A 15,159-nucleotide genomic window follows, 5' to 3' on the forward strand; every position below is an offset into this window, starting at 1 on the left:
GTGACTAGGAGCCCCGGGTCAGTGATGTTACAGATTAAGCCGGGGAAATGGCACCAATTTGGAGCGTGTTTAATGAGGCTTTAGCCGTGACAGGGCAGATAGAGCAAGGCCAGGATGGCACAGTGCTGTAGACATTAGATAGAGACCTGCTGCTACTCATCCAACCTGTCCCTGTCAGTCAGAGAGGCCCAATACGTCCGAACAATGTGGTTATAGACAGAGGATGATGTGTAACAACAACAAAAAAACACAATGAAATTATAGTATAGTGCTTTCAGTCTGTGTGTATTTATTGTGTAGTTATTGGTGTTGTATGTATTGGCTGGTGCAATCCCATTTCCCCCGTTGGGGATTAACGGACAGAAAAATTAAATGAAGACCTTGGTCTGACTGTAGATCTGATGGGTTCCCAAAATCTAATCCGTAGAAGAAGTGTACAAAAAAAAAGCTTTTGTCAAATCCTTTTGCAGTTTTTTTTTGTGTCTGTTTTGCCTTGTATACAAATTGATGTGGCAATTTAGTCTTTGGGTATTACTGACCATACTAACTGAATATTTTAAGTCAAATGTATTTGACTGAAGAATAATTATGCGTTTGTTCTTAACATTAGATGAAAAATCGAATGTGTAACGGAGGCCCGGCTATCACCATGAGCTCTTTCTTTTCACTTGATCATCTGCCTCTTACTTAGCTGAGTTTTAATGTAGTGCTTTAGTCAGAAAGAGTTTTTCTGACAGATATCGAGTTTTTGATAGTACAGCATAAAAACTTTCAATCAGGATGCATAAATGTACACATATGTAATCTGGTTTAAACCTTGGAATATGACGCATTAAGCACAAGCAGGCTGACACGTGTATGTTTGTTAAAATACAACAAGCAGTAATCCAACACGTGTCAAATGAATACAGGAATATAAGTATCGGGCGAGAAATATAAAGGGCGTATGTTGACAGTTGTTTTCTCATTCGTGGCAAGTTGGATACGTTTTAATGAGAAAACACTTATTGTGATTTTTCAAACCTGATTTGTCATATCATCCATATTTAAGAACTGATTAGGAGGGGCAGCAATTTATACACAACCAGAATTATTAGATGGATGTAATTATGCTTCTTTCATGTCCATAGGCGAATTGAATATTAATGAGGTTGTTAATTACTTAATTTAATAAATTATTCGACAGCAATAAAAGACAATATTTAGTGTGTAAAATTGATTGGATCCAACTTAATATAATTCGTATCTAAATCTTGTTTTTCACATGGTCTCTACTGTAGTGTTTAAACACCAAGCTTTTTCATATCCTACTTCACAAAACAACTGGTAGTAAAATATTTACTTGAACATAATTTAGCTACACCATACATATGCTTTATATAGAATTTTTCTCAAACCCAAAGACAAGATCATTTAAAATACAAAGGAAATGCATTCCTTTCTTGACCGTAAAAAAAATTCCTATATTATTCCTCACAATAAAGTTTGGCATTTAAAAGCTTGTCCTGTTGAAATTATTGTGTGGGGACAATCCTGGTGACTGTGGCAGGGAAATGTTAATCACTGCTTATTTTACTTTGAATTTCAGCTTTAGATTTATGACCGTTGTCAGGAAAATACTTGCGGACGTGAAAACGATGTACTTAATATATGGTGCTGTTAGGCGCTAACCGTTGTCTCTTTACACTCAGCATTTTGTGGATATCTTTAAAATAAAAAGAGGTATCAGTTAATTCAAACCTAGTACTTATCCAAAAACCTATCTTGTCATCTATGCCTTATAAATATAGAGTTAGACTTTTTTTTACATTATTATCTTATTTTATGAACTTATTTATGCAGTATTTTGAAGCTGCTGTTGTTTTTCAGCATACACTGAGTGTAAAAAAACATTAGGAACACTTTCCTTTTGCCCTCAGAACAGCCTCAATTCGTCAGGGCATGGACTCTACAAGGTGTTGAAAGCGTTCCATAGGGATTCTGGCCCATGTTGACTCCAATGCTTCCCACAGTTGTGTAAAGTTCTCTGGATGTCCTTTGGGTGGTGGACTATTCTTGACAAATATGGGAAACTGTTGAGCGTTAAAAACTCAGCAGTGTTGCAGTTCTTGATACACTCAGGTACGCCTGCCACCGATTACCATACCCCGTTCAAAGGCACTTAAATATTTTGTCTTGCTCATTCACCCTCTGAATGACACACATACATACATAATCCATGTCTCAGTTGTCTCAAGGCTTGAAAATCCTTCTTTAACCTGTTTCCTCCCCTTCATCCACACTGATTTAATTGGATTTAATAAGTGATGTCAATAAGGAATCCTAGCTTTCACCTGGATTCACCTGATATGTCATGGAAAGAACAAGTGTTCCTAATGTTTTGTACACTCGGTGTACACTGATATGTTGAATAGGATTGCAATGGTCTTGTTGAATTTTGTGGGATGTTGGTTGCACTTGAATATGCTGTATATTTTCTCTTTTGAGTAAGTACTGTACAATAAAGCTAATGTTTATTACTGAATGACCTTGCATAATATCTATCATGCTGTAAATATGAACTGCCAAATATACTGAATGAAGGTCGCTCTGGATAAAATGTAATGAAATGTAACATAGCTTTGTTTTATTACTTTTGATTGCATTGTGTAAAGAAATTTGATATCATATCTTGTTAGGAATTCAATAGACATGTATCCTGTTAGAAACTGAATGATGACTATGTTGACGATTATGACTATGATAACTATGATGACTATGATAACTAAGATAACTATGATGACTATGATGACTATGATAACGATGATGACTATGACAACTATGATGACTATGATGACTATGATAACTTTGTTAACTAGGATAACTATGATAACTATGACGATTATGATAACTATGATGACTATGATAGCTGTGATGACTATGATAATTATGATGACTATGATAACTATGATGACTATGATAACTATGATAACTTTGATAACTAGGATGACTATGATAACTATGATGACTATGATAACTATGATGACTTTGATAACTAGGATGACTATGATAACTATGATGACTTTGATAACTAGGGTGACTTTGATAACTAGGATGACTATGATAACTATGATGACTTTGATAACTATGGTGACTATGATAACTATGATGACTTTGATAACTATGATAACTATTATGACTATGTTGACTATGATGACCATGATAACTATGATGACTATGATAATTATGATGACTATGATGACTATGATGACTTTGATAACTATGGTGACTATGATAACTATGATGACTTTGATAACTATGATAACTATTATGACTATGTTGACTATGATGACCATGATAACTATGATGACTTTGATAATTATGATGACTATGATGACTATGATGACTATGATAACTATGATGACTAGGATTTTTAAACCTGCCACCAAGATAATGATCGCTTAATAAATCCAAGAAATCTAATGTTTTTTTTTGTTTTTATACAAATTCATTGTAGCTTACCTCTCTATCTGCTAGAGATTCTGGTTTTATTTGAATTCATATACTTTTTCAGAAGCTATAATTAACATCTAAAATGCATGGAAATCAAAATTCAGCGAACAAATTCTGATTCATGCCTATATCCCTGTACTACAGAGAAATGAGGGCGGTAATGGTGAGGTGGCCATTGTCTATCGATTGAACAATTATAGACAGCAGGGGGGACATCAACATCTATGGTGCTGCTTGGAGCTGTGGATAGCGTGAGGGTCCTGCTAGGTTCTCGGAGCAGGGCGACAGAGCCCGGCTGGCTGCACGGCTGCAGACTCGTGTGACACTGAGCAGAGCCTAGCACCAGGCAGACCACACCTCAAATAGCTCAGGGTCACCCACTAAAACTCCATTTAGATCTGGACCTAGTACAACCTAGTATCCTACCTCATTTGCACACACTGAGAAATATACATTTTGTACTGTAGTATTGACTGTATGTTTGTTTATTCCATGTATAACTCTGTGTTGTTGTATGTGTCGAACTGCTTTGCTTTATCTTGGCCAGGTTACAGTTGTAAATGAGAACTTGTTCTCAACTGGCCTACCTGGTTAAATAAAGGTGAAATGAAAAATAAAAAATGAAAAAGAAACACCAACACCCAAAGTCCCAGGTTGGCGGGTTCCATACGCATTACTACAGCGCAAAGCCACTTTCCTCCTAGCTACATTTGTAAATGCCCTCCACCATGTTGCCCCCCACACTTGGTGAGCCCTGGAAGGCTTCATACTTCAGATGTGAATGGGTGCCAGAAGGCATTGAGTTGGTCCAGACTCCAATCTGTGAATGATGCCTTCAGTGCCATTAGGCCTTAGTGTTTTTGCGATTGCCTCACCCTTGGCTTTTTTTCACAATTTGTTACTGACCCCCACAAATCTCATTCACTCCAGCAGCTTGGAAACAGCATCGGGCCACTTCCATTACTTCAGCATCCCTCTGATCGTCCAGTACAACATGCTGTTCCAACAAAACAAAAAATTCAGAAGAGTGAGGTCAACGTTTTGTGATTTAACGGCTTCATTCTCTCTTTAGGTTCCTGGGGTCTCTGGCATATTCCCAGAGCGCTAGATTCTCCCGCTAGTCACGGACTCAAAGCTCTGACTAACACTCAACGTGTCAAAGTGTTTGTCGAACCTCATTAGCTCGACCTAGCACATTATTCTAGCTCTCCAGTCTCCACCATTGATCTGCTCTCAGGGCGTTGCCATACCATACCACCCTGTCAGTGGCAGGTCCAATGCAACTATCAAAATCCATTGAATTGTTAGTGATTGGTGAAGGTGTTTCCAAGTGGTTTAAACAATACCATGGTCTGGGACTCTCAACTCTCTCATGGTGGGGAGGTATGTTATGCTATGCTATGTGAACGCTGACCTCTGCTGGTAAGTGTTGGGGAGGGGGTGGGGGGGAATAGCTACAGTCATGCTTCAAGTGATCCCAACTGACCTATAGCTATGAGTAATGCTAACGCATACTTGACCTCTGGTGCCGATGGGGTTATGCTGATCTCACTTACATTACACAAGCATATTAAGGGGAACACGATACTAATAGCAATCAGAGATGGTAATCACAATCATCATTATAGTTTTATTTATGGTAATTATCATATACTGTACAACGTACCAGATGGGAAAGTATCAAAGTTTTTTTTTACCCATCCCTTACCAGCAATCATTAGATTGATGACTCCAAAACATTTGAAAAGAATGGCTACAACTACAGATTGTCATTAGAATTATTTAAGAATGTTGACATACTGTATTAACCATACTGTAGTATGTCACCCATGAAGCTGAAAGTGACATGATTTCAATGATTAAATATCCATATTCTCACATAATCTGATGAGACCATGTTGCCAAGTTATTTATTTTTTTAAAGTTCAGACATATTTTCTTGACATTTATTCATCTATTATTAGTGTGTGCAGAGCAGATCTGAAGTCAAGGGTTATTGCTGCCCGGTGTCAGTCAGATTTAGCAGCGGCCCAATAGGAACTCTGTGACCTTCGCATATTTTGCACTCAGTGAGGTCATTGGCTGGTCCCCGGGGAGCCATTATCCTCTCTGTCTCCTCTCAAGCTGGGAAGTGGAGTTCCCAAGCATTTCCCTTCTTTCCTCCAGAACAATCCCATGTCTTCCCAATCAGGAGTATCTAGTAGCTGGCTTCACCCGTTTACTGAGTCCACGCGGTGTGGAGATGACGCATGACCAGCCGTCTAGGACAATAGGAGGATATTGAGACATACTGTAAGAGGGGCGATTTCATTTCAGACACCAACGCTGATAGTGAGGGCTTAGAGCAGTGGTACTCAAACCTCTCCTCTGGGACCCCCAGTCGTTCCATGTATTTAATCTATTCTGGAGCTAGCACACCTGACTCAACTTGTCAACAAACATGAATCCCTTGAATAGGGGATTCAGGTGAGCTAGTTCAGAGCTGCGACAGAATTGTGATACGCCAGGGGGTCCCCGAGCAGCGGTTTGAGAACTGCTGGCTTAATAAAGAGCATAGGTGGTGTTATGGAGGCTCGTTTGGAGATCGTCCAGCACAGTCTCCGATTGTAAAAGTCTCTGATGTTTTATTGTTTTGTGATTTGGTGTTTGAGAAAACACATTCTTGTCCTGCGTCTATCCGAATCCTTTAGATCATACAGTAGCTTAATTAACCCTGGAAATCAAACATGTTTTACTCTTTATGTATTAGTTGAACATGAAATACATGGGATTGAATACAGGGGCATGTCATTCAAATGCATCCCCATGACATCTGTGGAAGAGAAATGTACAGTAAGACATGGACCTATATCCTGTCTTTTGTTTGTAGTCGTCAGGTGACAGTGCAGTGTGCAGGAGCTAGGAGGGAGGTTGGGGGTTGAATCCGGCTAGCTCGTTGGGACTGGAGAGTGAAGGGGAGGAGGAGGTTTGTACGGGAAGGAGAACAGCATCAGTTCCAGGGATTTCCAGACCTCCCTGGGGCTTGATTAGAAGACAGAGAAGAAGGAATTGGGAGGGACTTCCTGTGACACATAATCCCTCTGCACAAACAGAAGCACTGAGGGAGACCTGCGAAGGAACCAATGTCACAGCAAGTCTGTGATGGAAAATTGACACTGAGGAAGGAGAGAGAGAGAGAGAAAACAAAAGTATAAGTAAAGAGAGATGGAGAGTGCAGGAAGTAAGAAGCTGGAACAGAAAGACAGGGTGTGCCGATTTAAAGAAAATGAGTGGGGGAGTTGGACAGACTCAAGAAGGAATTGAAAACTCCCTGTAGCGTGAAAGCTGCAGCTATTAGTCATCCAATAGGAAACAATAGGGATGTTGTCAATCTGGGAGAGAGGACAGAACAACTTCACTCAGGAAGAAGCGTGGGATGGGACAGTATTGTATTTGAGACTATTCTTTCAAAAGTGTGTTTCTCCTCTGCAAAATGTAAAAACATTGTAGCCTACGTAGTTTGTTTACCTATGAATTAATACCCACATTAGTTCTCCATTAATTGTTTGTATGGGGCTATTAGAAAACAACGGTAAATCAATCATTCATACTGTAAGCAATGAATAAAAAACATTTAGTTCATAAATGTGAAAATGTTTTCAAAACTTTTTGGGTTAGTATATCCCTGACCAGGGTTGGCTCTAGCCTTTTAGAGGCCCTAAGTGATTATCTATGTACGTGGCAAGATAGCTTTTCGTTTTAAAGTACATTTAATGCAATTCTACACATTTTGCCATGGTGCGGATAGAAATGATAATATAATGTTTTGACAAATTTCATGTAATTCTACTCATTTTGCCAGGGAGGCAGTGAGACATTTTTGCAATTTTAAAGCAAGTTTTCTGCAGTTCTACACATTTTGCCATGACTTATGTATGCCATGTTAATGATATCTGAGTGAGAGTGGGGCCCCCTGGAGGTCAGTGCCCCTGGAAACGTGCCCTGCATGCTAGACTAACTGGCTAGACTAACTTACCATTCTAAAAATTGTTAGCTGACATGGCTAATTGAGTGACTGTAAGTGACAGACTAACCTGACGTAGCAGGCGTAAAATAAATGCCTGAAACTAGACCCCCCCCCACATTATGTATAGTCAAAAACTGTAGGGAGAGGTTCTCTTCTGCACTGTTCAACCAATCCAGTAAATGCGGAGGGGGAGTTAAGATGGAGTCACTCCTTTTTAATGTACAAATACGTTGTAGTAATGGCCGAATATGACCGGGCACGTGTCAAGGGGCCCTGACCTCCAGGGGGCCCCATTGATTTTGTTAGTCACTCTCACTCAAGCTCTCTCTTCCATTTCCCCTGAAAACTGTAACATCCGGTTATTGATGTCCCCGCTGAGACTAATGACTGAAAAAAATAGGAGAAAAACTGCTGAAGCACAACCAAACTAACTAACAAACTAACAAACTAACTGTCAACAGTAAGTTGAGTCAAGGGCCCTCTAGTGGCCGGGGTCCCTAAGCGATCGCATATGTTGCTTATGCCTAGAGCCGGCCCTGTCGCTGACTGTTCCTGAATCACACATTGTCTTAACAAATTCCTCACACCTCTTTGAAGAAATAAACTCCTCTCCTTCGACTAGTTTTGATTCAGTGCTTCCTCAGTGTCTTCCCCCAGCTGTTTACGCTTACTAATTATAGTTGTTGATATTGAATGACCCACACTGACGCACCAAAGCACCATGCATTGCCAGAGAAGTCCCAGATCAAGTGGGGAAAAATCCCCCTAATTCAGTCATCACTGTTGGCAAGTATGAAGACGGACTGTGGGTTGTAATGTTTATATCTGTCCCCCTACACTTGTTAGCTCCTTTAGGCCTATAAGGCTTTTATACATAATGTCTCAACGTCACTAGTAACTGCTTTAACTTCAACTTCAGCATCATTTGAATATATGTATTTATACAACGTATACATTGCATATTTTCTGGTATTTTACAAAGCATGAGCTTTGACATCCTCTAAACACGTTTGACAGACATGGAACTACTTTTCCCACATGTACAATGTCCCCCAGTGTAGTTATTGAGGTAGCACACATCTCTCAATTCAAGATGAAAGAACACCGAGCATTTACAGGAACATTCTCACATATCACTCATCTTCACGCACGTCAGTCTTGTTGTTCAGCAATCAACACGTCATTTCCCTTTCTCCTCGATAAATAAACCCTATTAAAAGATTGCCTCCTGGTATTAGAATGCCTAACACTGAGCGACACTGCCATAGTTGTGGTAAGTCGTGTAAATAACTGTTCTGCTGAGGGCCTGCTGATCAAACACTGCACCAAGCACCATTTTCTTTCTTAATCGACTGTATCATACAACCCCATCTGTTTACCTTAAACCAGATTGCCATTTTATAGAGCTGATTACTACGTGCTAATTGCACTACACAGAGGGTTGGAGTCAGAACACACAGCAGGCAAACACAGTACGCACACAGGCTGGAATACACACACAGACTCGTACATGCAAACACACAGTCTTGAACACACACAAACCTTGGTTTTCACACCGAGGCTGGTACACACACACACACTGCTCCAGTGGTTTACACGTGGGCTCCATTTTGCGGTGGCATGCGATAGTCAATATGATCAGAATTCTGACTAACAAATGCTCCAGCAGCGCTGGTAGAGTAAACAGGAAGTACATCTAGATCACATCAGTGTAGCATTCTACTGTAAACACTTTGTTCAAAATTCGTATTTGTGGCATCCCGTGCTGAAGGGACATGCCGGCTGACACTCTTGGCGCTCTCCACAAGAAAGAGCTGTTGGAGAAATAGAGCTGTGAGTTTATGGGTTTGGCCATTTACGAGTTTTGCCAGAGCATCTGGTGGCTTTAATCACATGGGGGGAAATTAATCAGAAATGTAGGAAAGGTGAGGAGGGGCAAGGTTTGGGTCAACTGGAGAGGGAGTCTCATAGGCCACCCTTTGTGTGTACTGAAAGGCTGTGTTGATACTTTACTTCACAAATATGACTCATTTTCAATGGACATTTATGCTTATTTATGCAGGGTTGGGGTCAATTCCATTTCTAATTCAGCCAATTCACCTCTTGAATTGAAATTCAATATACACATAGAAAACACAATTCATGAAATGGAATTGACCCCAATCCTTTGTGCCCATGTAAAGTGGTTCCTCGTCTGCACACGTGTACGCTGCAGCTATTAAAGGTCACAGTTCACGGTCCTTTTAACAGTCAACATCAGGTTCACTTAAAGGAGAGGGGAGGAAGCTGGCGTTTCTAGCAGTGACTGAAACGGATCCCTCTCCCTTCTAAAAGGTGCACACCAGACACATGCAAGTGGAATCGCCACAGTGAAATTGATCTCGGCGTGAACTGAATGAGTGAAGTGTATCTTAGCCCTTTGCCACCTGGAAGTCCATGTGTGTGTATGCAAACCTGCATGCAAGTGTGTGTGTGTACGTGCAAATGTGTATGTGTGTGTGTGTGTGTGTGTGTGTGTGTGTGTGTGTGTGTGTGTGTGTGTGTGTGTGTGTGTGTGTGTGCGCGCGCGCGCATGTGTGAGTGGCGACTGACATATAACCCACGGGCTAATGTAATCTGATGGCAAAGAGAGGCGTGATGCGATAACTTCTACCCCTCAAATTAGTAACATTTTTAACAAGCCTGCCCACACACTGTTAACAAAGTTCTCACGACGGCAGACCTAATAATTAACTGTGGAGCTCCCCAGATGAGCTCCAGGAGAGTAAGGAGCCCCATATATCATCCAACTATAGAGTAAGTCCCCCCCCCCCCCCCCCAGAATGGAAACAATATCATATAATGTCTCTAGTGACATAAAACAAAACCCTTAGCTTTGACGTCGACAGAGGAGAAGTTAGCTCATTTGGGGTTTAAAAAATGAAAACGTCTGAAATGATCCTGTTCTTTATGGCCAGCCTGTCTGTGTAAGTCCCCATATTTATTTTGGTGTCTGCACAGCAGGGCATAAATCATCTCTGGTCCCTCTCTCTCTATTTCTGTCCTTTTTCTCTCTCCCTATTTCACTCTCCCTCTGTTTCTCTTCCTTCTCTCTCTCTCTTTCCCTCTCTCTCTCTCGCTCTGTCTCTCTCCCTCTCTGATGTCAGAGCGTGGGATGTGGCCGTCAGCGTCTGCAGCAGGAAAGGGTCCTTTTTTCTCTCCTCCGGAAGAATTAGGCCTGGAGACATTACCACATTGTATTTTGCGGTGCAGTTTGGGGGAACACTCCTGGCGCTGGCCAGCCCTGTGTGCCTCTGGGGCCTCTTTCCCTCTCTCTCTCTTTAATTAGATTATAACCGGGTCCCCATTTTGCCATTCTGCTGCCTGGGCTCCATCCTCCAATCCGCCAACCCGCTACAGTACCTTCGCTGGCACCGTAATATCTGGCCTTAAGGGTAGGAAATGACTTAAATGTTGGTTAGACAGGATTCTGTTACACCCAATGGTGTGCTGACAAAACAGCCAGGGTAATGGAGATGTTAAAAGTGCGAGAGCAATTGAGATTTACGGCCGGGTTCTATGAAAAGTGCACACCCAGACCAAAAGCACCACAGGCTGCGCTGCTGTGGCCGGGAAGACATTTGGGCCGCAGCTGAGAGAACCATCACTACCCGGGTTAACTCCAAAACAGCCAATTAGATGCGCAGGGACTGTTGCAGATCAATAAATTTCACTCGAGCATGGCGCTGCTACTCAGAGGCCCAGACTTCATTTGTAAGGAATAAGGGAAAGAGGAGAAAAGAGGCAGTCGGTCCGGATGCGTACTGAAGTCTCTGAAGTACAGCCGCTGGAACTCTCGTCTTGCGCAAGTTTTGGAATTATCTGAAGTTGTCTACCCAGCAAGAAAAACAACATGGAGTCATTATGGAATGATACATTGCATATAGCAGGGGCCAAACTCCTAGAACAAGCCTGAGAAGTCATGGCTCTAATATATATCTCGAAATTGCTCAAATACATTATCCAAAAGCTAGATAGAAAAGATAATAAATATCAATGGATCTTCAACTGCTTGAAGTTGATTCATTGGTAACTCTTGTGGGTTTAAATGATACAAAACATTCACGCAGTGAGACACATCCACCCCAGAGCTGTCTATCTAAATGGGACGTGACAGCAGAAGGAAAGTCAGAGCGACGTCTGGAGACTCCCCTCAGGGGAAGTGAACAGTACGACTGATTCGGAGTCGTAAATCATTTCGGGGAGACGCTGGAAGCTGCCAAAGGGAGAGTGTTTTCCATGAGGACTACTGAGAGAGGAGCTCTCCGAAGACGTTCCGCTGCACAGCGTGGTGGCTGGGTGGATGGCTGAAACTGTGTGTTACTAGTCATTTCTTCCCAAAACAATTCAAATCATGATGCTATGCTATGATAACAAAGTACGTTGCTTTAGGCTTGAGGGTTTCATCTGGGGAATGGTTGCAATCTTTCACAACACTGCAGTTGGAATATGCTCAGGCCCTGAGGCATGTTCTGCTCTCGTGTTTTCAGTTCTGTACAAATGTGAATTAAAAGTGTGACTGGGAGTTTGCGTAGGTGTGTGTGTGTGTGTGTTAACTCGACACTCACTGAAGGTGTCCTCGATTGAGAGGCATCCAAGGAGTTGAGGGGGAAAGAAACAAATATGACTGCTTCCTCCGGCGGAGGAGGGAAATTACTTTGAAATATGTTGATATTCCATCCTCTGTATTGCATACAGAATTGCAACATGGCCGTCAGAGCGATGGAGCTCCTGCCGTGAAAGAAAGCTCACAGGTAAAACCAGTGCCAGGTCCACAGCTGCTTCCAACTAACAGGCTCTCTCTTTCTCTCTCCGTCCCTGCTCTCTCTTTCTGTCTCCCCCCACACCCACACACACTCACATCATTGCACAGATCACACCGCACATCAAAATGGGATTCAGTAAAAAATGGCATCGTTTCAAAGTGATGTACTTTACCAGACATTCAGTCCAATTAGACCCTCCAACTACCCCATATATACGAATAGCAGTTACAGCAAGACCATTTGTAACTGAGTGGTTTAGTCTGGAGACCATGACACACAGCGCACTAGAGTGAAATAACTAATCCCAGTCTAACTCCTAGACCTCTTCCCTCTGTTTGGTTTCTCAGCTGTTTAGTTTACATAAGAGGGACATCCCCATTTGTAAAGTTCATCACCACATCCCCATCCACACACGACTCACACTCTCCACCTACGACAGAGCCCTTCTACCCTTCCAAATACAAATAATCAGCCATGATGAGCGATTGGGCCGGCCTGCGGAGGTAATCGTAGTGGCGGATAATCACAGAGCCCAATTTAGACCACTTTGTTCTACTTAACCAAGCCCACCCTAGGATCTCGGCATGGGGCTGCTATGTCGGCTGGATTTGGACATCGTTCCTGCTGATGGAGTCTTTTGGATGTGTTTGGGTCAGGTTTGTTTCCCAAACCTCTCCTCGAGTACCCCAAGCTAGTTCCACATGTTTGACGTAATCCAGCAATAGCACACCTACTTCAGCTAATGATGGGCTTACTATTTAAATCAGGTGTGTTATTACTGGAATAAATCAAATAAGTGAAACTGCCTCTGGGTACTCAAGGAGAAGTCTGGGAAACACTGGTTTAGGTTGTAACTGGGGTCCCGAAACTTTCTTTGTCAGTTCACACCTGGCTTTACACACATGGCCATGTGAATTGAACACAGTGGGGGATGGGACATGCAGGCAGGGCACAGGAGGTTGGTGGCACCTTAATTGGGGAGGATGTGCTCGTGGTAATGGCTGGAGCGGAGTATGTGTAATGGTATCAAATACACCAAACAAATGGTTTCCATGTTTTTGATACCATTCCATGCACTGCATTCCAGCCATTATTATGAGCCGTCCTCCCCTCAGCAGCCTCCACTGAGGCCAGGCTATAACTAGGGCCAAGAATCTTTCCTGGTCATGTCATGTGGTCAGGTAAAACTCCTGGACTTACCCAAGGCCATGTGTGTTGAGCACAGTGGGGAATGGGACAGGCCAGAACTGGGGCTGATGTCAGACAGAACGTCAAAAATGTCTGCCTGAGTCTCTGTTTCCTCCAGTTTCATAGGAACCCATCAGAGAGCTGATACCCTGCTGATTCTCATCTATAAAGCTCACTGCATGTGTGGACCAGTGACAGCTCTGCGAGAGAGAATGTGGAATGAATTTATGTGGTGAAAAGCAGAGACCATATAGGACTTAAGGGAGAGCGTGAGGGATGGAGCGAGTGAGGGAAGGGGTGAGTGAGGGAAGGAGGGAGTGAGTGAGGGAAGGAAGGAAAGGACAATGCTTTAAAAGGGACAGAAAAATCACTAAAGAAAAATATTATTCAACATTTATTTAGAGAGCAACACAGAGAGGGGTGAGACAAAGGAGTGTTATCCACAGAATTTGGAGAAGTGAGAAGTGGAAAGGAGCGTTTTGAGGAGGTGTTGGAGGAAGAGTGGCTTAAGTGCAATATTTGTAGAGGGCTGAGAGCATGGTGAGCACACCGGATGTGTGTGTAGCTGTAAAACACATGGCTGTATGAGTGAAAGGTAATGGTCAATAGGGTGTGAATGTCTACATTCCAGATGTAGTGTGTGTGAGCGTCTCCTTCCCTCACACACGTTGCAATTCTCTGTATCTCTTCTTACATCTATGTTCAAAATATTCTCTCTAGTTGCAAATGAGCATAAGACAAAACTGGAGCGTTTTACCCACTGTAAACTGTGTTACTCTGTCTGCTGTTTGTGTTAACCATTTACATCCTCACACCTCAATCATTTTCTCCTTTATCTGGTTGATTTTAATGTATGTGTTGTATGCTGGGAAACGAAACCCTCCATGTCAGTCTTTTATACACCAATATAGTTGATCCCATAACTGTGGTCCTTGTGTGTATAAAACCGACCCTGAGACAACAACCATGCACTGGTACTGAAGGATGACAGATACTGTTATGCATTGGTTGGCCCAAGGGCTGGTGATTACTGTAATTATAACCAATCGAAAGAACTACCTCAATCTCCTCGATTATAATTCACACACTTCACTCCACTAGAAGGCAGTATTGATGCATGCAAAACTGCTGACCCTGCTGAATTTGTGGTGTATCTTGATGGTTATATTGGTTCGCTAATACAGAACTAGTATATTTTATTAATATATATTTTTAATTCTGATTTTTCAGCACCCTCAGCACCCCTACTTCCCGTAGCTATGCTTTGTACCTCTCATAATATCTTTAGTGACGATCTAGATTTGGAATGACATCATAAGAGTCACTCAACAGAACTGACCTGGGTTCAGCTCACTAAATACCTCCCCTCCTGACTGTAAATAACACTGTTGTACTTGGCACCACATCTCCTACACACCCTGACCTGTGCATCCCGTCTGTATACGGTATCCTCTTCGCTTTGACTGCTCTTTTTCCCCTTGATATATTTGTTTTTCAGTATCCAGGAAGAACGGTTTTCTTGTGGTCTGTGGGTCTATTCTCTGCTGCTTTGTGTTCTAAGGGACCCTTTGGCCCAGAGTTCCTAAACTAAGTGATCCAAGTAGTGATCCTAGTTTAGAGGAAACTCTAACACTCACACACAAACTCACACACACACTCTTTCTCACA

This window comes from Oncorhynchus clarkii, chromosome 3, assembly GCF_045791955.1.
Source record: "Oncorhynchus clarkii lewisi isolate Uvic-CL-2024 chromosome 3, UVic_Ocla_1.0, whole genome shotgun sequence".
NCBI classification, from domain to species: domain Eukaryota; kingdom Metazoa; phylum Chordata; class Actinopteri; order Salmoniformes; family Salmonidae; genus Oncorhynchus; species Oncorhynchus clarkii.